We start from the raw sequence: 26031 nt of genomic DNA on the forward strand, positions 1-26031 counted from the left end.
CGGAAAGCCACTGGCCCGGATGGGGTACCCGGATGAGCACTCAGGTCTTGCGCGGATCAGCCGGCGGGGGTATTCGCAGACATCTTCAACCTCTCTTTACAACAATCTGAGGTCCCTATCTGCTTCAAGAAGACGACCATCATCCCTGTACCAAGAAAAAGCCAAGCAGCGTGCCTTAATGATTATCATCCAGTGGCTCTGACATCCATCATCATGAAGTGCTTCGAAAGGTTAGTCATGGCAAGAATCAACTTCAGCCTCCTGGATTGCCTTGATCCACTACAGTTCGCCTACCGCTGCAACAGGTCCACAGCAGACACCATCTCCATGGCCCTGCACTCTACCCTGGAACACCTAGATAACAAAGACACCTATGTCAGACTCCTATTTATCGACTACAGCTCAGCCTTCAACACCATCATTCCTACGAAACTCATCTCCAAACTCTGTGACCTTGGCCTTGGCTCCTCCCTCTGCGACAGGATCCTGAACTTTCTAACCCACAGACAACAACACCTCCTCCGCGACCATCCTCAACACCGGTGCCCCACAAGGCTGTGTCCTCAGCCCCCTACTATACTCCTTAAACAGCTATGACTGTATGGCCAAATTCCCCTTCAACTCCATTTTCAAATTTGCTGATAACACCACCGTAGTGGGTCAGATTTCAAACAATGACGAGACAGAGTACAGGAATGAGATAGGGAATCTGGTGAACTGGTGCGACGACAATAATCTCTCCCTCAATGTCAACAAAACGAAGGAGATTGTCATCGACTTCAGGAAGCGTAGTGGAAAACATGCCCCTGTCTACATCAATGGGAACGAAGTAGAAAGGGTCAAGAGCTTCAAGTTTTTAGGTGTCCAGATCACCAACAACCTGTCCTGGTCCCCCCATGCCGACACTCTAGTTAAGAAAGCCCACCAACGACTCTACTTTCTCAGAAGACTAAGGGAATTTGGCATGTCAGCTACGACCCTCACCAACTTCTACAGATGCACCATAGAAAGCATTCTTTCTGGTTGTATCACAGCTTGGTATGGAGCCTGCTCTGCCCAAGACCGCAGGAAACTACAAAAGGTCGTGAATGTAGCCCAATCCATCATGCAAACCAGCCTCCCATCCATTGACTCTATCTATAATTACTGCTGTCTCAGAAAGGCAGCCAGCATAATTAAGAACCCCACGCACCCCGGACATACTCTCTTCCACCTTCTTCCGTCAGGAAAAATATACCAAAGTTTGAGGTCACGTACCAACCGACTCAAGAACAGCTTCTTCCCTACTGCCATCAAACTTTTGAATGGACCTACCTCGTTTTAAGTTGATCTTTTCTCTACTCCTTGCTATAACTGTAACATTATATTCTGCAGTCTCTCCTTCCTTCCCTATGTACAGTATGCATTGTTTGTATAGCATGCAAGAAACAACACTTTTCACTGTATACTAATACATGTGACAATAATAAATCAAATCAAAATCTCATTCCCCAATGCAGACCAAAATACCACGAGCGTACAATGTTCATACAACACTCACCATGGGGCCCTATACAGCAACCAAACCCAACCTACGAACCTCTGCCTAAACCCAAACCATTCCAACACCTCAAACAAATACTCAACCCGGTCAAATGTTTTCTCCAAATGCATAGACACTATCACCTCCATTTCCTGGCCCTCCAGGGGCATCATGATCACATTAGACAGCCTTCTAATATTCGCCGACAGCTGCCGCCCTTTCACGAACCCCTTTTGGTCCTCGCCTATCATTCCCGGCACATAGTCCTCTATACACGTTGTTGGCACTTCACCAACAACTTCATATCCACAGTTAGAAACAATATTGGGCAGTACGACCCACATTCCTTTGGGTCCTTATCATTTTTAAAATAAGCAAAATTGAAGCCTGAGATAATGTGGACGGTAGCTCCCTCCTACTGACCGACTCACTATACATCTCTACTAGTAGGGGTCCCATCATCATCGAATGAGCCCATCGTGCTAAAATTTCTCAATTTTTCACAGTATTGGAATGCTCTCTCCCTTCACTTAATTCAATGGTCTAGTTTGTGCAAGATGGATTATCAATTTGTAACAGCTGTAACTTTCATCAGCTTTAACTCATATAAGCTTTAACTCGGCATGCAAGTTTTGACAATATTTTGTGCTCTGTCCCCGCTCTATCTCATGTCTTACTGCATTGCTCATGGCGAGTCCCACAATCTGACTCCTCAAATTGCCTGTTTAAAAACCTTGCCCCCAATACATTACCGGTTCCAAAACTAGTGATTTCTGACCTTCTGTTAATCACTTGACCGTTTGATATGTTGAGGCTGCTGCACTCCACTGATCAAAAGATTTTGCTATATTTTGAAAAATATATATTTCTTTCTTTTGGTTACTTCTGATCCTTTCCTGGTCGCCATTTTTCTTTTTGTAAATTGTTGTATCTTTGGACGAACAGTACAAAGGAAATAGATTGCCGCAGCACGTGGTTTGATGCAAGATTCGCAGAGGTTTATTGAATAGGTCTTCACTAGGCCCGCAAAGTAACCAATTATGTCACATAAGTCATGTGATTCCATTCTTAAAGAGATATTGCACACTACTACAAAAGCCCAAATATATAATATTCTTATTGAAACGTACAACATCTTTACAGGGCTTGGCAGGGTGGATGAAGATCGAATGCTCCCCCCTTGGCTGGTGAGTCTAAAACCAGAGGACATAATCTCAAGATAAGGGGATTGCCATTTAAGACTGAGGTGAGGAGGAGTTTCTTCACTCAGAGGGTGGTGAATCTTTGGAATTCTTTATCCCAGAGGGCTATGGAAGCTCAGTCACTGAGCATCATCAAGACAGGAATCGACAGATTTTTGGAGACTAATAAAATCGAGGATACGGAGATAGTGTGAGGAAGTGGTGTCGAGGTAGATGGTCAGCAGTGATCTAATTGAATGGCAGAACAGGCTTGGCGGGCTGAATGGCCTATCCCTGTTCCTACATTCCTAAGCCATTTAGGACTGAGATAAGGTGGCATTTCTTCACTCAGAGGGGGGTGAATCTTTGGAATTTTCCAACCCAGATAGTTGTTGGAGGCTCAGTCATTGAACTTGTTCAACACAGAGACCAATAGATTTTTTTAAGATAATGACATGGAGGGATAGGGAGATGGTTTGGGAAAAAGTCATGATCTCATTGAATGGTAGAACAGGCTCGGGGGGCTAAATGACTTACACATGTTCCTTTTATTCCCATGAGGCTATAATTCTATACAAAGTCTATGAAATTATTCTGCACGATTCTGACTTCTCCCTGCCTTTGGGAGGTCGGTATTGCCAGGTTTGCGATTGAGGTAGTTTGTTTGATGCTGGGCTTTTGGAGTTAATTTGACTTGGAGGCAGTAGATTCCATAATGGTAACACTAGGGGGCATAGTCTTAAAATTAGGGCTGGACCGGTCAGGAGAGATGTTGGGAAGAACGTCTTCACTCAAAGGGTGGTAGAGGTTTGGAACTCTCGACCACAAACAGGTGAAGCTAGATCAGTTGTTAATTTTAAATCTGAGATAGATAGATTTTTGTTGAGCAAAACTATTAAGGGATATGGGCCAAAGGGAGGTATATGGATTTAGGTCACAAATCAGCCATGATCTAATTGAATGGCAGGACAGGCTCGAGGGGCTGACTGGCCTACTCCTGTCCTTTGTTCCTATCTAATGGTGATCAAATAGTTGGGACCTGTCAACACACATTATGCCTGAATGAACTCTTTATAACAGAAGATAAATAGAAATAGTCCATTAAATAAGTTGGATGTACATAATCACCTAAGATTTCCATCTTTAATTACTCCACATTGGTTACTACTGAAAATGTATTTGATATTATGGCAGGCGGGGATTGGCTCAGATTTGATTGGGATGTTCTGCAGTCGGATGGCACGGTAGCACAGTGGTTAACACTGTTGCTTTGCAGCACCAGGGTCCCTGGTTCGATTCCCGGCTTGGGTCACTGTCTGTGTGGAGTCTGCAAGTTCTCCCCGTGTCTGCGTGGGTTTCCTCCAGGTGCTCCAGTTTCCTCCCACAAGTTCGGAAAGACATGCAGGTTAGGTGAGTGGGACATTCTGAATTCTCCCTCTGTGTACCCGAACAGGTGCTGGAGTTTGGTGACTAGGTGATTTATCACAGTAACTTAATTGCAGTGTTAATGTAAGCCTACTTGTGACAATGATAAAGATGATTAGAAATAGCCTGTTGGCACTCGCTATCAAGGCTTGCGCAATAATGACCACTGGAGTGATGTATCTGAAGAATCCTTTTCTCTGTGGAATTGTAGGACAATGAGGAAATCAGAGAAAAGGGGAAACTTCTCTCCCTCTTTCTCTTCTTTTACGACACTTCTTAAAACCTACCTCTTTGACCAAGCTTTTGGTCATCTGCCCAAATGTGTCTAATGTAGCTTGGTGTCAGATCCTGTTTGACAATGCTTCTGGAAAACGCCTGAGAAATTTCACTCCCTATAAAGTGCTATGTAAACGTAAGTTGTTGGTGTGGTTGGGAAGAATCAGGAGAGATATGTGGATGGACGTTTCAGCAGGCCTGTGATCTGTGGTAAGGGTAAGTGCACTCGGGATCAGTCCAACATTATCATTTAAAGCTGCTTGTGCTATCTTGTCCTTTGCAGTATCTTATATTGACATGGGACAAACAGAATCTGCAAATAACGGACTATCTTAGCTATCACTCTGTAAAGGAATGCAGCAAATGTATCATCTTGTTTCAACAACGTCGGAGTTTGGAAATCCAAATATTGATTGCGTTTGTTTGATGTGGGGCAAGAGAAGTGAATGTCAATATCAAAGTCACCAAGTTCATGTTCTTTTTTAATTCATTTTCAGAATACGGGGTATCATTGGCAAGGTATTGACCATTGCCAGGAAATGGTGAACCAACTATTGACACAGGAACATTTTGGCATAGGGACTGGTTTGCGCAGAGACCATCAGCTGTTTGGATGAATATTTGAAGCAGAACAAAACACTGGGCAAAGGAAAACGATTTTCCAGTGGAATTAGTTTTGAATTACTCTGTCAAAGAGCCAGCATGCCCACATTTGGCCAATTAGCCTCCTTGGCTGTTAACCTGCATGTTAAGAGGTTGGAATAAATCCACAGCGTTGCACATGACTTCCAAACGTCTCAAAGATGGATGATAGTTTCCTTCGCCACATGCTCATGAAGTTAAGGAACCTCCTCCAGATCATTTAGCCAGCAACCAAAAATTGCAGAACTGGAAAAAGGGAGGGAAGGTAGGTTGCCAAAAGGATATCTCAAGGTTGGTTTGACAAGTGATCTCTGAAGGCAAGCCAGGAGATAGCAAGAGGAAGTGATTTGGGGAGGGAATTCCATAGAGCGGGGAAGCTACAGGTGATGGAGCAAACGGAATGGGAAGCAAAACTATCATCTGGATTCTGCGAAGTGGTGGATGATTTCAGAGATACCGGATGGAAGCAAGTACAAGGACAACAGTCTTCTTTAGTGTGCCTTTGTGAGAGGTTTTTATTGAATTGATCTGTTGATGTCTGCCCCCAGAGGCAGACACAACAGAAAGTTGAGGCGGATTCTGATCCGCTTTCCCAGCTTCCTAAGTTGGGGAGTGTGGAGCAGCCTCTGGCAGGGTTCATTTAAGTACAATGCATGAATCCTGCAGTCACAAGCTAGTGCTGAGGAACTGTAGCCAAGCAAGAGCCGCAATTCAATATCATGGCAGATGTGTTTGCATTTCGAATTCCATATTCCCATCGAACCCCAATAACCTTTGATTCTCTTGTCCAAAAGAATCTACCTACTTCTGCTTCAGAAATATTCAGTGACTTCACTTCAACTGCCTTCTGAGGCAGAGAGTTCCAAAGTTGCACAATCCTCTGAAAGAAAAAACATTGGGTGGGATACGCCGTTGCCTGATGCCGATATCGTAATCGGCGATCGGGCAGAGACTCCCTTCCGACACCCAAATTGGGGGCGGCGCCAGTTTGACACCGGTTTTCAAGAGTCCGCCCCCACTGAAATGGTGTTGTCGTGCGCCGCACACCATTGGAACGGCGTTGGCAAGTCATCGGAAGGCCCTCTCCTAATGCTCCGCTCCCGATGGCCCGGGGTTCTGACCGCGTGGTTGACGTGTTTTCTGAGAGGTCGGGAACCCGGTGTGGCGGCCACGGATTGTGTCCAGTGCCGCCACAGTCGGCCGGGAGCTGTGCCACTGATTGAGGGGGTTTCCTCGAGGGCTGGGGGGACTGGTGGGGGTGGCCTGCGGCTGGCCTCTGGGGCTGTATTTGGCAGGTTGGGTCCTCGCACGGCTGGCGCCATGTTGCACGGCGCGACCGCTGCAGGTTGTCGCCGTGCGAATGCACACCCACGGACCCGGCCATTCTCCAGCCGATTTTGTTGTGGTGCCGTGAGTTTTACCTGCCGCCACTGCTAGCCCCTCACTGGTCCCAGAATTGGTGTGTGGGCTCGGCGCCAATTTTGGCGTCATAGAACGCCCGGGAATTCTCCACTTCAGCCGCTGAAACGGAGAATGCAGCTAATTCTATCCATCTCTGTCCTAAAAGGGCAACTCCTAATTTTAAAACAGTGCACCCTAGTTCTGGACTCACCCACAAGAGGAAAATAGATGCTGCAATTCTGAATACTTTTAGAAAACAGAAATTACTGCAAATACTCAGCAGGAGCCCCTGTGCAGAGAGAACCACAAATGTTCCCATTTTTGCAACAAGTGCTAGCTGGGGTGAGACAACCGGCAGGCAGCTCGCAGGCTGCACAATTGGCTTTTCTCACCAGATAGTCCAGTACCTGGTGTTGGAGGGGGTGATGGAGGGGAGTGTGAGGGGGTGATGGAGGGGGTGGATTGCATTGCCTTGTTTATTGTCACGTGTACCGAGGTACAGTGAAAAGTATTTTTCTGCGAGCAGTTCAACAGATCATTAAGTACATGAGAAGAAAAGGGAATAAAAGAAAATACATAATAGGGCAACACAACATATACAAGGTAACTACATAAGCACTGGCACCGGATGAAGCATACAGGGTGTAGTGTTAATGAGGTCAGTCCATAAGAGGGTCATTTAGGAGTCTGGTGACAGTGGGGAAGAAGCTGTGTTTGAGTCTGTTCGTGCGTGTTCTCAGACTTCTGTATCTCCTGCCCGATGGAAGAAGTTGGAAGAGTGAGTAAGCCGGGTGGGAGGGATCTTTGATTATGCTGCTCGCTTTCCCCAGGCAGCGGGAGGTGTAGATGGAGTCAATGGATGGGAGGCAGGTTCGTGTGATGGACTGGGCGGTGTTCACGACTCTCTGAAGAATGTGGGGGTGATGGAGGGGTGTGTGGGGGTGATGGAGGGGCTGTGTGGGGGTGATGAAGATGGGGGTGATGGAGGGGCTGTGTGGGGGTGAGGGGCAGTGTGGGGTGATGGAGGGGCTGTGTGGGGGTGATGAAGATGGGGGTGATGGAGGGGCTGTGTGGGGGTGAGGGGCAGTGTGGGGTGATGGAGGGGCTGTGTGGGGGTGATGAAGATGGGGGTGATGGAGGGGCTGTGTGGGGGTGAGGGGCTGTGTGGGGTGATGGCGGGAGAGTGTGATGGAGGGGGGTGAGGGGCTGTGTGGAGGTGATGGAGGGGCTGTGTGGGGGTAATGGCGGGGCTGTGTGGGGGTGATGAAGATGGGGTGATGGAGGGGCTGTGTGGGGGTGATGGAGGGGCTGTGTGGGGGTGATGGAGGGGCTGTGTGGGGGTGATGAGGGGCTGTGGGGGTGATGGTGAGGGGCTGTGTGGGGGTGATGAGAGTGGGGCAGTGGTGGTTAATCGGCCCCCGGGGTTGTGTGTGCGGGTGGGGGGTAGTTACAGGTGCGCACCACGTGACAGCTGCTTGGCCACGCGCGTTTTCTCAAATTCTGGTGCCAACAGCCGCTGCACGAGGCAGAACTGCAATCCCATCAGGCATCGGGAGCTGGCTCTCTGCCTGATCCCACTGCGGGACCCGCCCTCTCCTCTGCGATTGGCTCAGTGCAGTGATTGACATGGAGATTTCGGAAGGGTATCAATGTAGTCCCATCCCTGACTGGCTCTGCCAATCATTCCTCATTTTGCGCCCCCTGTCGGTCGGAGGCGGTGTTTTATCGTAAACCCGCCTCTGGGTCGAGATTCATGGAACAGCCCTCCACCCTCAACCTCCTCCCAACTCCCCCAACCTACTCCCAATCCCCCTCCACCCTCAACCTCCTCCCAATCTATGTGTGGAGCCAGAGGAAATGGGCGAGGTACGAAATGAATACTTTGCATCAGTATTCACCAAAGAGAAGAAATTGGTAGATGTTGAGTCTGGAGAAGGGCGTGTAGATAGCCTGGGTCACATTGAGATCCAAAAAGACGAGGTGTTGGGCGTCTTGAAAAATATTAAGGTAGATAAGTCCCCAGGGCCTGATTGGATCTACACCAGGATACTGAAGGAGGCTAGAGAGGAAATTGCTGAGGCCTTGACAGAAATCTTTGGATCCTCACTGTCTTCAGGTGATGTCCCGGAGGACTGGAGAATAGCCAATGTTGTTCCTCTGTTTAAGAAGGGTAGCAAGGATAATCCAGGGAACTACAGGCCAGTGAGCCTTACGTCAGTGGTAGGGAAATTACTGGAGAGAATTCTTCGAGACAGGATCTACTCCCATTTGGAAGCAAATGGACGTATTAGTGAGAGGCAGCATGGTTTTGTGAAGGGGAGGTCGTGTCTCACTAACTTGACAGAGTTTTTCGAAGAGGTCACAAAGATGATTGATGCAGGTAGGGCAGTGGATGTTGTCCATATGGACTTCAGTAAGGCCTTTGACAAGGTCCCTCATGGTAGACTAGTACAAAAGGTGAAGTCACACGGGATAAGGGGTGAGCTGGCAAGGTGAATACAGAACTGGCGAGGTCATAGAAGGCAGAGAGTAGCAATGGAAGGATGCTTTTCTAATTGGAGGGCTGTGACTAGTGGTGTTCCGCAGGGATCAGTGCTGGGACTTTTGCTGTTTGTAGTATATATAAATGACTTGGAGGAAAATATAACTGCTCTGATTAGTAAGTTTGCAGACGACATAAAGGTTGGTGGAATTGCGGATAGCGATGAGGACTGTCAGAGGATACAGCAGGATTTAGATTGTTTGGAGACTTGGGCGGAGAGATGGCAGATGGAGTTTAATCCGGACAAATGTGAGGTAATGCATTTTGGAAGGTCTAATGCAGGTCGGGAATATACAGTGAATGGTAGAACCCTCAAGAGTATTGAAGGTCAGAGAGATCTAGGTGTACAGGTCCACAGGTCACTGAAAGGGGCAACACAGGTGGAGAAGGTAGTCAAGAAGGCATCCGGCAAGCTTGCCTTCATTGGCCGGGGCATTGAGTATAAGAATTGGCAAGTCATGTTGCAGCTGTATAGAACCTTAGTTAGGCCACACTTGGAGTATAGTGTTCAATTCTGGTCGCCACACTACCAGAAGGATGTGGAGGCTTTAGAGAGGGTGCAGAAGAGATTTACCAGAATTTTGCTAAATAATCCTGATTGTGCTAAGAATTGCACGAAGAACCAATCTGAGACCATCTGACAGGCTTGCAATGTGGCTCACGTAGCTGTGCTAGAAGTTATATATATTCAAATAGAGAACCTTGTCCTTTGAAAACAGAAAGAACGTATCCACGTACTGCGCCTTTTCCAATGTAATGAAAGCTTGGGGGACAGCCATTCCCTTGTTCATTCTTCATGGCAATACCTTGGCCAATCAGTCGACCTGCCGGAGGTGAATTTAACCAAAAGCCGAGCAGTTCCCTCGTGCTCTCTGTGCGGTAGCACCCCTGCAAATCAGACTCTACTTTCCGACCTATTAGTGCCCTCTTTACATGTGCTATAAATTGCTGTTCCCTTTGAGATTTGGTTTTCTTGTAAATCTGTCCTGATGAGTGCAAGGTGAAGAACTTTGACAGCATGTCTTTTTTTGTTGGCAATACTTAAGTTCTGGACCATCAAGCCACTAATCTATGATACAAAAACGTGATAACTGGACTTTGATAATCATGGTCAGATTGGACAGAGTCAAACAGGATCTATGAAAGGAAAATCATGTTTGACAAACCTGCAGGGGTGTTTTGAGGCTGTTGCTAGCAGAATAGATAAGGCGGACTAGTAGATAAGCTGATAAGCTGTACTGATATGGGTTGTTTGCTAACATCATGTGTGGGACTTTCTGAAAATCCTAATATCTGGATTTGTGAGTTAAATAAATGTAAAAACAACATGTCACGGAAGATATTTTAATCATTTACATATCAATTCTGAATAAGAACATTATCACAGAGAGCAGCAAAGGGGAAAACAACAAGTTAAGGGCAGTCATGTTTATTGCAAACTGCTGTTCCATTTCTACAAAAAATAAACATGCTATCAAAGTCTGCTAGATTCTGATTCCACCTTTGTCCCTTATAAAATGAAAGAATATATTTAGTCAAGTGTCCTTCCCTAGAGAACCTGCTTTTCCTTAAGCGTGAAGAAGGAGTAATTTTCCCACAGTGAAATTTATATAATCTTTAGAGCCACGGAACAGAACAATAATGTTTTGAACAGCTTAAGGCCATATCTTGTGTGCCTTATATTATACTCAGAATCCCCGATATCCAATGTTTCCAATGGACAACAACACCGAACAAGCAACAGCGCGTCAGAAACAAAGTTTTACAGTCGCTCTGAATTTTCTTTTCCCCATTGACGTTTATCCTCATGTAAGATGGCCACTTGGGGAAATATACAAGATGGTTGTGACAATTGTTTATAGAGCTGACTTCAAATATGGTACCCGTCCCTTCAAGGGTTGGGGGCAACAAGGGCAAGAGAAACAGCCAACACAAATAAATACATAGAAAATAGGAGCAGCAGGAGGCCATTCGGCCCTTCGAGCCTGCTCCGCCATCCATTGTGATCATGGCTGATCATCCAAATCAATAGCCTAATCCCGCCTTCCACCACCATATCCTTAGTCAATAGTTTCTGATATTTGAATGAGATGATTTAGAAGAAGGCCCTTGCCAGCAGGTCTGGTAGTAACTCTGCAATCCTTACGCTACACATCCTCACTCTGGTTGGTCGATGATTAATTTAAAATTCACAAATGGCTCGCTCAACCCCCTGATCTAACAGAAATGAACATTCCAAGCCTGATTTTTCCAGTTTTTACATATTTCCATGACTAACGATTAATTAACCGAGTTGCTGTGACTGCAGATATGCCCTATCGACAGGATGCACTGCAGCAATTCATCAAGTTTATTTTGACAGGGCCTCCGAGCCGCAGGACCTCCACTGCTGAAGATAAGAGCAGCAGCGTGTGCAGACCACCATCACCAGCATGTTCCCCACTAGGCCACACAACATCCTGTCTTGAATATATTGTCACTGGGCTCAAATCCTGGACCCCTACGTGGGAGCGCCATCAGCACAACAGCCCAGAGTTTCTCACAGCAACTAGGAATGGCCGCTAAAATAATTTTTTTCCAGCTTTGCTCGCATCCCAAGAACAAATTATTATTATTTTGCTGAAACAGGGACAAGACAAGGTTAATTTGCCGAGACAAGGCTAATTTGATAAAGGTGTTTAAAATTAGGTCGGGATGGGCCAGAGTGAACTTTTTTGAAAATGATTGTGAGATCCAGAATTGAAGAGATTCAGATACAAGACAAAATGTTCAAGACAGAAGATAGGCAGCAGTTGCAAGCGATTAACATAGGATTGTTGTGGGGAGAGACCACATCATCGTTTAAGAATAGATTAGATCATGGTTAAAAGAAAATTAATTAAAGGTGTTACTGTTAGGTAAGAAGGGGTGAACTGACTCCCCTTTCTTCAACCTCTTTGGTTGGTCACAATGAAATCAGAGAATCATAGAATTTACTGTGCAGAAGAAAGCCATTCGGCCCAACGAATCTGCACCGGCACTTAGAAAGAGCATCCTACTTAAGTCCACACCTCCACCCTCTCCCCGTAACCCAGTAACCCCACCTAACCTTTTGGACACTGAGGGATAATTTAGCGTGGCCAATCCACCTAAACTACACATCTTTGAATTATGGGAGGAAACCGGAGGAAACCCACGCAGACACAGGGAGAACGTGCAAACTCCACACAGACAGTCACCCAAGGCCAGAATTGAACCTGGGTCCCTGGAGCTGTGAAACATCAGTGCTAACCACTGTAATAATAACAATCTTTATCATTGTCACAAGTAGGCTTACATTAACACTGCATTGACGTTGCTGTGAAAATCCCCGAGTCGCCACATTCCGGTGCCTCTCCCACCCCTCCCGCATGCACCCCTCCCACGCATATCTGATATGGTCTATCAGATTGCACAGTATCGAGTATTCTCTACGGTAGACTTGAAGTCCGCGTACCACCAGCTCCCTATCCGGCCGGAAGACCGCCAGTACACTGACTTCGAGGCAGATGGCCGCCTCTTCCATTTCCTCAGGGTCCCCTTCGGCGTCACCAAAGGGGTTTCAGTCTTCCAACGAACAATGGACCGAATATTGGACCAGTACGGGCTGCGGGCCACGTTCCCGTACTTGGATAATGTCACCATCTGCGGCCATGGCCTGCAAGACCATGACATGAACCTTGACAAATTCCTCCGCACCGCCTGCCTCCTTAATTTAACCTACAATAAGGAGAAATGCGTTTTTCGCACAATGCGGCTAGCCATCCTCGGCTATGTCATGGAAAACGGTGTCCTAGGACCCGACCCCGAACTCATGCGCCCCCTTCTCCAGCTCCCCTTTCCCCACTGCCCCAAGGCCCTGAAACGATGCCTGAGGTTTTTCTCATATTATGTCCAGTGGGTCCCCAACTACGCGGACAAGGCTCGCCCATTCATTAAGTCCACCATTTTTCCCCTGACGGCTGAGGCCCGCTTGGCTTTCAACCGAATTGGAGCCGACATTGCCAAGGCCACGATGCACGCTGTGGATGAATCCCTTCCATTCCAGGTGGAGAGCGATGCGTCTGACTTTGCCCTGGCCGCTACCCTCAACCAGGCAGGAGCATAGCTGTAATGTGAGGTGGGTCCTGTGTGTGACACACAGGTTGTGACAACCTGTCGGGGGGCATAATGGATGGGAGCAGAGGCTCAGTGGGCAGACAGGGCTTGAAGATAGTTGGTGGTCCCGCGGAATGGGCTAGCTGATAGTGTCACTGGTAAGGCCTCTTCCCTGATTAGGGCAGTGTGCCAGGGCAGTTGCCAAAGGCCACGGTGCATGCGCCCTTTGTTTGGGATGAAATGAAAATGAAATGTATATCGCTTATTGTCTCAAGAGGCTCTGCTATTCCTCTCCTTCCCCTGCAGCGGGGCTGTGCTTCTGATGAGAGCACTGAGGAGTGGCTGTACGTGGTCGTCAGTATTAGAGGTATTACAGTACTCTGTAATGCCGGAAGACCATTGGTGTAGAAGGTGCTCTGTTCTCATTGGTTAAGCCTGTCTGCTGGCTCCGCCCAGCAAGGCGGGGTATAAGAGCCCGTGTCGCCCCATCAGCTGCCTTCTGTACCTGCGCTGCTGGGGGAAACAATGAGTGTCATAAAGCCTTCAATTGTCTCCAATCTCGCTTCTGGAGTTATTGATCAAGCATCAATTTATTACACTAGATTTTAAAGAATGGAGCTCCGAATCAAGCCGGAGTGTCTGCAACTCAGCCCCCATGCGGCAAACTCAGCAGCAATCTTCAAGCACTGGCTGGCGTGCTTGAATGGATATCTCGGGACGGCCGAAAACACACCCACGGAAGACCAGAAACTACAAATTCTGCACTCGAGGGTGACGCCAGAGATCTACACCCTCATGGAGGATGCAGGCGACTTCGAGGCCGCAATGGATCTGCTGAAAAGACATTATATTTGCCCTGTAAATCAAGTCTACACCCAACATCTACTAGCGATGAGGCGACAAATCCCTGGGGAATCGCTGGAGGAGTTCTACCGTGCGCTTCTGGTGTTGGGGAGAAACTGCAGCTTCCCACAAGTTTCGGCGAGCGACCACACAGAACTTTTGATCCGGGGACGCATTCGTTGCAGGTATGCTGTCCTCCCAAATCCGCCAGCGATTGCTGGAGAAACAGACACTAGGCCTCAAGGAGGCATGGGCCCTTGCCAGCTCCCTGGATGTGGCCTCCCGAAATGCCCGTGCTTACGTCCCTGACCGCGCGGCAGCCCCCTGGGCAGCGTGGACCCCCCCCCCCCCCGCGGCCGACCCCGATGCATCTCCCATCCCCCCACAAGCTTGTGCTGCGAGACGGCCTGGCAACCCCGGGGGGCCCCGCTGCTATTTTTGCGGGCAAGCCAAGCACCCCTGACAGCGCTGTCCGGCCCGCTCATCCTTCTGCAAAGGATGCGGCAAAAAGGGCCACTTCATGGCGGTATGCCAGGCCTGGGCAGTCGCTGCGGTCTGAGGAGGTGATTACGGACCGCAATCACAACCCTCTCCATGGGCCCCGTGCGGCCAGTGGGCGCCGCCATCTTCTTCCTCCGGGGCCACATGTGGCTTCCGAGCGCCGCCATCTTGTCTCTCGGACACCACGTGCGATGGATGGGCGCCACCATCTTGTACACCCCCAGCCATGTGCAACCAGTGGGCGCCGCCATCTTGACTTGACTCTCAGGACCCCAATTCGGATGACCACAGACCGCCCGAAGAGAACATCCAACTGCTGCCACGACTAGCCTCGGTGACTCTGGACCAGTCTCGGCCCCAAACACTCTCGACTGCAACGACGACGGTGCTCATCAATGGGCATGAAACGTCCTGTCTGATCGCCTCTGGGAGCACGGAGAGCTTCATACACCCCGACACGGTAAGGCGCTGTTCTCTCCCCGTTCACCTCGTTAACCAAAAAATCTCCTTGGCCTCCGGGTCTCATTCAATAGAACTCAAGGGGTTTGGCGTAGCGAGACCCACGGTCCAGGGAAGGGAGTTTGAAAACTACCGGCTCTACGTCCTTCCCCACCTCTGCACTGCCACACTCCTAGGGTTAGATTTTCAGTGCAACCTCCAAAGCCTAACTTTCAAATTCTGCGGCTCTATACCCACCCTCACTGTCTGCGGCCTCACGAGTCTTAAGGTCGACCCGCCTTCCCTGTTTGCGAACCTCACCCCGGATTGCAAACCCGTCGCCACCAGGAGCAGACGGTACAGTGCCCAGGACCGGACCTTTATGAAATGAAATGAAAAATAAAATGAAAATCGCTTATTGTCAAGTAGGCTTCAACTGAAGTTACTGTGAAAAGCCCCTAGTCGCCACATGCCGGCGCCTGTTCAGGGAGGCTGTTACGGGAATCGAACCGTGCTGCTGGCCTGCCTTGGTCTGCTTTGAAAGCCAGCGATTTAGCCCTGTGCTAAACAGCCCCTTAGGTCAGAGGTCCAGCGATTACTGAAGGAAGGTGTCGTTGAGGCTAGCAACAGCCCCTGGAGAGCTCAAGTCGTGGTTGTAAAGACCGGGAAGAAGCATAGGATGGTCATAGACTATGGTCAGACCATCAACAGACATACGCAGCTTGACGCATACTCTCTCCCCCCGCATATCCGGCCTGGTCAACAGGATCGCGCAATACAAGGTCTTTTCCACGGTGGATCTAAACTCCCCCTACCACCAGCTCCCCATCCGCCCTAGCGACCGCAAATACACTGCTTTCGAAGCAGCTGGGCGGCTCTACCACTTCCTAAGGGTTCCCTTCGGTGTCACTAATGGGGTCTCGGTCTCCCAACGAGAGATGGACCGAATGGTTGACCGGTACGGTTTGCGGTCCACATTCCCGTACCTCGAAAATGTCACAACCTGCGGCCACGACCAGCAGGACCACGACACCAACCTCCGAAAATTCCTCCATACCGCAAAAATCCTTAACCTCACATATAACAAGGGTAAATGCGTGTTCAGCACCGACCGCCTCGCCATCCTCGGCTATGTAGTGCATGATGGAGTTATATGCCCAGATCCTGAATGCATGCGCCCCCTTATGGAGTTCCCCCTCCCTCACTGCCCCAAGGGCCTGAAATGCTGCATAGGATTTTTCTCTTTTTATGCCCCGTGGGTCCCCAACTATGCGGACAAAGCCCGCCCGCTGATCCAATCCATGGTTTTTCCCCTGTCGACAGAGGCCCGCCAGGCCTTCAGCCGCATCAAAGCAGACATTGCAAAGGCCATGATGCACGCCATCGATGAGTCCCTCCCCTTTCAGGTCGAGAGCGACATCTCCGACGTAGCTCTGGCGGCCACCCTCAACCAAGCGGGCAGACCCGTGGCCTTCTTCTCCCGCACTCTCCACGCTTCAGAAATCCGCCATTCCTCAGTTGAAAAGGAGACCCAGGCCATAGTAGAAGCTGTGCAGCATTGGAGGCATTACCTGGCCGGCAGGAGATTCACTCTCCTCACTGACCAACGGTCAGTTGCTTTCATGTTCGATAATGCACAGCGGGGCAAGCTAAAAAACGATAAGATCTTACGGTAGAGGATCGAACTCTCCACCTACAACTACGAGATCTTGTATTGTCCCGGGAAGCTAAACGAGCCTCCTGATGCCCTATCCCGCAGCACATGTGCCAACGCACAAGTGGACCGCCTCCGAGCCCTCCACGAGGACCTCTGCCACCCGGGGGCCACGCGATTCTTCCCTTTCATCAAGACCCGCAACCTGCCCTACTCCATCGAGGAGGTCAGGACAGCCACCAGGAACTGCCAAATCTGCGCGGAGTGCAAGCCACACTTCTACAGGTCAGAGACAGCGCACCCTATAAAGGCTTCCCGTCCCTTTGAACGAAGTATGGACTTCAAAGGCCCCCTCCCCTCCACCGACCGCAACACGTTCTTCCTGAACGGGATTGACGAGTACTCCCGGTTCCCATTCACCAGCCCCTGCCCCGACATGACTGCAGCCACCGTCATAAAAGCCCTCCACAGTATCTTTATGCTGTTCGGTTTTACTCTGTAATGCCGGAAGACCATTGGTATAGAAGGTACTCTGTTCTCATTGGTTAAGCCTGTCTGCTGGTTCCGCCCAGCACAGTGGGGTATAAGAGACTGTGTCGCCCCAGCAGCTGCCTTCTGTACCTGCGCTGCTGGGGTAAACATCTAGTGTAATAAAGCCTTCAATTGTCTCCAATCTCGCTTCTGGAGTTATTGATCAAGCATCAGCCACTAATTGAGTTTGTCCACGCCCATCACGTTGATGGGTCAGCTGGGGTCTGAGGGTTGCCAGAGAGGCGGCCTGGGTGGGCTCCCAAATGACCAGAGGCTCTGTGAACACTTACAGGACACAATGAGCAGTCAGCAGAGTTAGAACAAGGAACAAAGAACAAAGAAATGTACAGCACAGGAACAGGCCCTTCGGCCCTCCAAGCCTGTGCCGACCATGCTGCCCGACTAAACTACAATCTTCTACACTTCCTGGGTCCGTATCCTTCTATTCCCATCCTATTCATATATTTGTCAAGATGCCCCTTAAATGTCCCTATCGTCCCTGCTTCCACCACCTCCTCCGGTAGCGAGTTCCAGGCACCCACTACCCTCTGCGTAAAAAACTTGCCTCGTACATCTACTCTAAACCTTGCCCCTCTCACCTTAAACCTATGCCCCCTAGTAATTGACCCCTCTACCCTGGGGAAAAGCCTCTGACTATCCACTCTGTCTCTGCCCCTCATAATTTTGTATACCTCTATCAGGTCTCCCCTCAACCTCCTTCGTTCCAGTGAGAACAAACCAAGTTTATTCAATCGCTCCTCGTAGCTAATGCCCTCCATACCAGGCAACATTTCTGGTAAATCTCTTCTGCACCCTCTCTAAAGCCTCCACATCCTTCTGGTAGTGTGGCGACCAGAATTGAACACTATACTCCAAGTGTGCCTAACTAAGGTTCTATACAGCTGCCAGTTAGCAGCCAGTAACTTGTACCAAATGGGTACATTTAAAACAAATACTGCAGCATTGGCTGTCTGAGCCAGGCCATCCTGATCTCGAGGGTGACATCCCGAATGCATGGAGCTATCACCATGTTGATGCCCGCTACTCCCCCCAGCCCTGGCAGCCACCCCCCCAGCAAGAGGTACATTTTTTGACAGTTTTCCCAACTTTGCTTACCTTCTCTCTCCCCCTCAGCAGCCATGTCGCCCAATCCATGTTTGTAAATACCTGTATTAAATCGCAACCGCTTGACTTTTGCCTGAGAGGGGCAGAGCATCGGGGAGGCCTGGAGAGTAGTGGGTCTAATGCGCCAATCACATTTAAATGCATGCAAATGTCTCCGCTGGTGCGGAGCGCATACCTTGTGTGATGAATGGTTACTGTATTACTGTACCCTTATCATCAGGTAAGATGATGTCCCCTTTAAGACTGGGCTTGGAACCCTGGGGGACTCCGCCTCTGGCTCCGCCCACCTGGGAGTCATATATAAGGGGCCGCCTTGTGGGTGGCACCCAGTTAGCACCCGTCTTGGCATCAGGCTAGTTCTTAGCTCATTAAAGCCTTCTTTCCCGTTTACTCTCTAAGCGTCGTTATTGAGGGCACAACACCTTAATAAGCTAAACTACATCAGGATGCACGCAGGCCTAAAACCAGAGAAGCTCAATCTGGAAACACGGACACCGGAAGCAAAGGAAATTTTTAAATACTGTCTCCGATGCTTCGAGGCTTACCTGGACTCCTCAGAGACTCCCATCCTGGGGCCACGCTCGCAAAGGCGACTACTTATGAAGAGGCGGTCGAGTTACTCTGCAAGCGGTTCGTCAAACCCATGAACGAGATACATGTCCGGCACCTGCTCTCTACCTGCCGGCAGCGCTAAGGGGAATCGCTAGACGATTTTGTTGAAAATCTCACCGCGCTTGCCAGGGACTGTGACCATCAGATGTGACAGGGGAAACCCATATGAACCTGCATATCAGAGACGCTTTCGTGTCCGGCATCCGCTCGACCTACATCCGGCAGCGGCTGCTCTAAAACGGGGCAAAAGACCTCCAGGACACGCTAACGCTCGCCTCCTCACTGGAGGTACATTTGGGTACGTACCCCGCGGACTCTGCGAGCCCCCCTCGGACTTCCTCAGACCCGCTCATCCTGGGGGCACACCGTGCTACTTCAGCGGGCAGGGTCAGCATCCACGACCACGCTGCCCAGCCCGCTCCGCTATCTGCAGCAACTGCGGGAAGAAGGGGCATTTTGAGAGGGTCTGCCTGGCCAGGCCCAGGGGCCAGAAACACAAAGAACAGCCGGCCCGAAAATCAGGCCTGCAGGCCTCGCAATGCGGCTGCACAATTACCTGACACACCCCCTTCTGACGCGTCATCCGCCTCGTGCGAATCATGGGAGCGGCCATCTTGTCGCCGGCCACCTTCCCGACCTGACACGTGCGACCGACGGTGGCGGCCATTTTGCGAGTCCGACTTGGTTGAGGACTCATTGGGAGCGATCACCCTCGACCAAACTCGGCCAAAACATCTGCAGAACTCGATGATGAAGGTCCAAGTCAACGGGCGCGACACTTCATGCCTCTTCGACTCCGGGAGCAAGGAGAGCTTTATTCATCCAGAAACGGTAAGACGCTGCTCCTTGCGCACCCATCCCACGTCCCAAACCATGGCCCTCGCATCCGGGTCCCACTCGGTACAAATCAAGTGGTACTGTATCGCGGATATCTAGATCCAGGGCGCCGAATACACCCGTTTCAAACTTTATATCCTCCCCCACCTCTGCGCCCCCCACTGCTCGGACTGGATTTCCAGTGCAGCCACCGAAGCCTGATACTGAAGTTCGGTGGACCCTTGCCCCCCCTCACGGTATGCAGCCTTGCTACACTGAAAGTCGCACCCCCTATCTATTCGCGAGCCTCACTCCCGACTGTAAGCCCGCCGCCACCAGGAGCCGTCGTTACAGTGCCCAAGACATGACTTTTATCAAGTCAGAGGTCCAGCATTTACTGGGAGAAGGAGTCATCGAGGCTAGCAACAGCCCCTGGAGAGCGCAAGTGGTGGTAGTCCGGTCCGGGGATAAGAAACGGATGGTCGTGGATTATGGCCAGACCATAAACCGCTTCATGCAGCTCGATGCGTACCCCCTTCCTCGCATAGCAGAAATGGTAAATCGGATCACCCAATACCGAGTATTTTCCACAGTTGATCTCAAATCCGCCTAACCCCAAGCTCCCCATCTGACCGAAAGACCGCCCCTATACTGCCTTCGAAGCAGCCGGCCGGCTCTTCCACTTCCTTAGGGTCCCCTTCGGCGTCACAAATGGGGTCTCTGTCTTCCAAATGGCGATGGACCAAATGGTGGACCAGTACGGTTTGCGGGCTACGTACCTGTACTTGGACAATGTCATCATCTGCGGCCATGACCAGCAGGACCATGACGCAAACCTCAAAAAGTTCCTCCAGACCGCCCGAGCCCTCAACCTGACCAAAACGAGGAAAAATACGTTTTCCACACAACTCGGCTAGCCATCCTCGGCTATGTCATGTAAAACGGGGTCCTAGGTCCCGACCCCGACCGCATGCGCCCCCTAAAGGAACTCCCCCTTCCCCGAAGCCTCAAGGCCCCCAAACGGTGCTTGGGGCACTTCTCCTATTACGCCCAGTGGGTCCCTGAGGCACGATCAATTTGACTAGAGACGAAGTTGAATCCAAACTGAGGCTTTATTAATATCAGATGTGTGGCCCTCCCACAGCAGCTGACAAAATGGCTGTGAGCTGAAGGCCACGCATATTTATAACCCGGCTCCTGGACGGAGCTAGCATGCAGGGGCCCAGGTGAACCTGTAGTGCAGGTTCTACCGTACAACCCCTAATATCAGAACACAGTGGTTTACCACATTCACCCCCTGTTAAAATTGAGTCCGGCGGGGGTGGTGGATAACTATATACAATTTGCAATTTTTAATATTTACAGAGCAGTACAAGAAATGTCTCTTGGCATCCGTCGGGCCGGTCAGAGGTTCAGCCGGTCCAGTGCCTTGATGGTTCTTTGAGATCGACGAAGTGGTGGTGGCGATGTTGGCGCTGTCGTGGTTGGAGTTGACTCCGGGAGCGTGCCAAAATCCTCTTCATCAACGGGGGTGGGCAGGGGGAGGACGGACAGTCCGAGGGGGGGTGATGGGGATGGCAGGGGAGGGCAGGGTTGCGACGGGGGTGACGGGAGTGGTGTGGGGGTGGAACCTGCTTGCGCCAGGTCCCTGAGGGAGACGGTATCCTGGCGGACTTTCCACCAACGGATCCGCCTTGTGGAGCTGCACATGTTTATGGAGAAGCACAAGTTCCCGGAGCTGTAAGCCAAGTTGGGAGCGATACCCTGGATGTGGACTTCCTGGGGGAGGCAAAAAGACGTTGATGTGGTGTACTGTTAGTAGCAGTGCAAAGTAATGAGCGAATGGAATGTAGTGCATCAGGGAGGACCTCTTGCCAGCGGGAGGCCGGGAGATTCCTGGACCGCAGGGCCAGCTGGACGGCCCTCCGTACCGTCCCATTCTCCCTTTCTACCTGTCCGTTTCCCCGGGGGTTGTAGCTCATCGTTCTGCTGGAGGCGAAAGCCCCGCTGAGCAGGAACTGACGTAGCTCATCACTCATGAATGAGGATCCCCTGTCACTGTGGATGTAGGCAGGGAAGCCAAACAGAGTGAAGATAGAATTAAGGGCGTTAATGATGGTGGCAGGCGTCATGTCGGGGCATGGGATGACGAAGGGGAACCGGGAGTATTCATCGATTGCACTGAGGAAATATGTGTGTCGGTCGGAGGAGGGGAGAGGGCCTTTGATATCCACGCTGAGGCATTCAAAGGGTGGGAAGCCTTCACCAGGTGCGCGCAAGGTCCGGCTGGCAGTCCCTGGTGATTGTCCTTACTTCCTCGATGGAGTAGGGTAAATTTTGTGCCTTAATGAAATGGTACAACCGAGTGACCCCTGGGTGACAAAGGCTGTCGTACAGGGTCCGGAGTCGGTCTACCTGTGCGCTGGCACATGTACCTCTGGATAGGGCATCTGGGGGCTCGTTGAGTTTGCCAGGGCGATACTTAATCTCGTAATTAAAGCTGGAGAGCTCGATTCTCCACCGCAAGATTTTATCATTTTTGATCTTGCCCGCTGTGTGTTGTCGAACATGAAGGTTACCGACCGTTGGTCAGTGAGGAGAGTGAATCTCCGCCGGCCAGGTAATGCCTCCAATATTGCACAGCCTCAACGATAGCTTGGGCCTCCTTTTCAACGGATGAGTGCCGAGTTTCGGAGGCATGGAGGGTGCAGGAAAAGAATGCCACGGGCCTACCTGCCTGGTTGAGGGTGGCGGCAAGGGCGACGTCTGATGCGTCGCTTTCTACTTGGAAAGGAAGTGTTTCGTCTGCAGCGTGCTTTCCAGCTTCGGCAATATCAGCACTGATCCGGGCGACAGCCTGTTGGGCCTCGGCCGTCAGGGGGAAATGAGTGGACTGTATGAGTGGGCGGGCCTTGTCCGCATAGTTTGGGACCCACTGCGCGTAATATGTGAAGACCCCAGGCAGCGTTTGAGGGCTTTGGGGCAGTGGGGGAGGGGGAGCTACATGAGGGGGTGCATGCGTTCGGGATCGGACCCCAGAACTCCGTTCTGGACCACGTAGCCGAGGATGGCTAAGCGGTTTGTGCGGAACACACACTTCTCCTTGTTATACGTGAGGTTGAGGAAAGTGGCGGTGCGGAGAAATTTAGCAAGGTTGGCGTTGTGGTCCTGCTGATCATGGCCGCAGATGGTCACATTGTTTAGGTACGGAAACGTGGCCCGCAAGCCGTACCGGTCGACCATTCGGTCCATCTCCCTTTGGAAGACCGAAACCCCATTGGTGATGCCGAAGGGGACCCTAAGGAAGTGATACAGACGGCCGTCTGCCTCGAAGGCGGTGTATGGCCGGTCTGATTTACGGATGGGTAACTGGTGGTAAGCGGATTTCAGGTCCACCGTTGAGAAGGCCCGGTACTGTGCAATCTGGTTAACCATGTCAGATATGCGTGGGGGGGGGGGGTCCGCGTCGAGCTGCGTGTACCTGTTGATGGTCTGGCTGTGGTCCACGACCATTCGTTTTTTTTCCCCAGACTTAACCACTACCACTTGAGCTCTCCAGGGGCTGTTGCTGGCCTCGATGACGCCCTCCCAAAGCAACCGCTGGACTTCGGACCTGATGAAGGCCTTGTCCTGGGTGCCATTGAGTTGAGATCCTGAAACGCCGTTGGTATCCATGTACTGTGGGATGGACAAGATGGCGGTGCCCGGAGTTCCTGGGCAGTAAAAAATGGCGGCGCACATGGAACGCACGTTGCGGGGGTGGAGCAAGATGGCGGCACCCATGAAACGCATGTGTTGTGCGGGGGAGAAGATGGTGGTGCCCATTTGGTCGCACATGGCCTGGGGGGGGAGGAGTATGGCGGCGCCCATTGTCGGTGACCAGGGGGGTTGGGGGCGACTGCGGCCGCTGAGCGGGCCTGGCACACCGCAGCAAAGTAGCCCTTCTTCCCGCAGGCCTTACAAAGGGCAGCATGGACTGGGCAGCATTGGCGGGGAGTATAGGATCGGGGCCCCCCGGAGATCACTGGCTGGCGTGTAGCGCAGGCGTATTGGGTGGGTAAGCGCCCCCACTGGAGCGGCTGCCTGTGGGGCCCATGAAGCGTAGGAGGAGTGGGCCACGCGATTGGGGGCATAGGACTGGACATTGTGCAGGGCGACCGTCATGGAGAGCGCTAGTGTTTCAGTCTCAGCGAGGTCGCGCGTGGCCCCTTTTTAGGAGCCGCTGCCTGATAACATCAGAACCAATCCCAGTTACAAAAGCGGCCCAGATAGGGAGATCTGAGTGCTCCTTAGCTGTAACGTCCTGGCAGTCACAGTCCCGAACTAGTGGGATCAGGGCCCTCCAGATGTCCTCGATTGACTCACCAGGTAGTTGAGCACGCGTTGCGAAGCGTGTGTCTGGCAAAGAGCGTGTTCGTCTTCTGTTCGTAATTTTCTTTGAGTCGAGTCATGGCATCAGCGTAATTGGACGCATCCTGGATCAGCGGGAAGACTTTGGAGCTGAGTCTGGAGTACAATATTTGGATCTTCTGAGCCTCTGGAACAGGGGTCGGCACCGCGTTGATATACGCTTCAAAACAAGCTAGCCAGTGCTGGAAGTCCTTTCTGGCGTCGCTTGCATGCGGATCCAGCTGCAGGCGATCTGGTTTAATCCAGAGGTCCACCTTCTGAATCTGACACTAATAAATTGAGGTACGAGAAGTGCCCTCAAACGGTGCTTGGGGCACTTCTCCTATTACGCCCAGTGGGTCCCTGAGGCATGATCAATTTGACTGGAGACGAAGTTGAATCCAAACTGAGGCTTTATTAGTATCAGATGTGTGGCCCTCCACAGCAGCTGGCGAAATGGCTGCGAGCTGGAGGCCACGCATATTTATAACCCGGCTCCTGGGCGGAGCTAGCATGCAGAGGCCACAAGTGAACCTGTAGTGCAGGTTCTACCGTACAACCCTTAATATCAGAACACAGTGGTTTACCACAGTCCCCAAATATGTGGACAAAGCCCGCCCACTCATAAAGACCACGATATTTCCCCCGTCGGCTGAGGCTCGATTGGCCTTCAACCGCATCAAGGCCGATATCACCAAGGCCGCTATGCGCGCGGTGGACAAAACTATCCCCTTCCAGGTAGAGAGTGAAAGCGTCAGACATCGCCCTGGCTGCTACCCTCAACCAGGCTTGCAGACCAGTAGCATTCTTCTCCCAGACACTCACTGCCTCCGAGATTCGGCACTGTGCAGTCGAGAAGGAGGCACAAGCCATTGTGGAGGCTGTACGGCACTGGAGGCACTACCTAGCTGGTAGGAGATTCACCCTCGTCACCGACCAACGGTCGGTCGCCTTTATGTTCGATAACGCACAACGGGGCAAAATAAAAAATGATAAAATTTTGAGGTGGAGGATCGAACTCTCCACCTACACGTACGATATCAAGTATCGTCCAGGGGAGCTCAACGAGCCCCCAGATGCCCTGTCCCGCGGTACGTGCGCCAACCCGCAGGAGGACCGCCTGCAAGCCATCCACAATGACCACTGCCATCCAAGAGTTACCCGGCTTGTCCATTTTAGCAAGTCCTGCAGCCTACCTTACTCAACCAAGGAGGTCAAGGCCATGACCAGGGCCTGCCAGATCTGTGCGGAGTGCAAACCGCACTTCTACTGGCCCGACAAGGCTCGGCTCGTGAAGGCCTCGGGACCCTTTGAGCGACTAAGCGTGGACTTCAAGTGCCCCCTCCCGTCCACCAACCGCAATGCCTTATTTCCTCACCATTATCGATGAGTTCTCCCGCTTCCCATTCGCCATTCCCTGCCCCGACATGACCTCTGCCACTGTGATAAAGGCACTGCACAGCATCTTCACCCTGTTCGGTTTACCTGCTTATATCCACAGCGACTGGGGTATATTGTTCATGAGCGATGAACTGTGTCAGTATCTGCTCAGCAAAGGCATCGCCTCGAGCAGAACGACCAGTTATAACCCACGGGGAAACGGGCAGGTGGAGAGGGAGAACGCGACCGTGTGGAAGGCTGTCCTTCTGGCCCTACAGTCGAGAAGTCTCCCAATCACCCGCTGGAAGGAGGTCCTACCCGACGCCCTACACTCCATTAGGTCGCTCCTCTGCACGGCCACGAATGAGACCCCTCACAACCGATTGTTTGTCTTCCCAGGAAGTCTACCTCCGGGGTCTTGCTTCCACCTTGGCTGACGGCTCCAGGCCCTGTTCTTCTCCGGAGGCACACGAGGAGCCATAAAATGGACCCGTGGTCGAGAAGGTCCGATTACTACACGCAAACCCCAGTTACGCCTACGTCGAGTACCCCGACGGCAGGCAAGATACGGTTTCCCTCCAGGACCTGGCACCCGCTGGTTCCCCCACTACAGATGCCCCCTCTCTCACAGCTCCCC

At 51.2% G+C, this 26031-nt stretch overlaps 1 long non-coding RNA gene across 1 annotated transcript in view; it reads left to right on the forward strand.

Moving 5' to 3' along the window:
* Window positions 1–26031, forward strand: part of LOC140392075 (uncharacterized) — a 48465-nt gene that overhangs the window by 4384 nt on the left and 18050 nt on the right. Inside the window, exon 2 of the long non-coding RNA XR_011935238.1 lies at window positions 2666–2768. This is a non-coding gene — a long non-coding RNA (uncharacterized lncRNA). The remainder of the gene's footprint in view (window positions 1–2665; window positions 2769–26031) is intronic.

This window comes from Scyliorhinus torazame, chromosome 15 (genome assembly GCF_047496885.1).
Source record: "Scyliorhinus torazame isolate Kashiwa2021f chromosome 15, sScyTor2.1, whole genome shotgun sequence".
Lineage (NCBI taxonomy): Eukaryota > Metazoa > Chordata > Chondrichthyes > Carcharhiniformes > Scyliorhinidae > Scyliorhinus > Scyliorhinus torazame.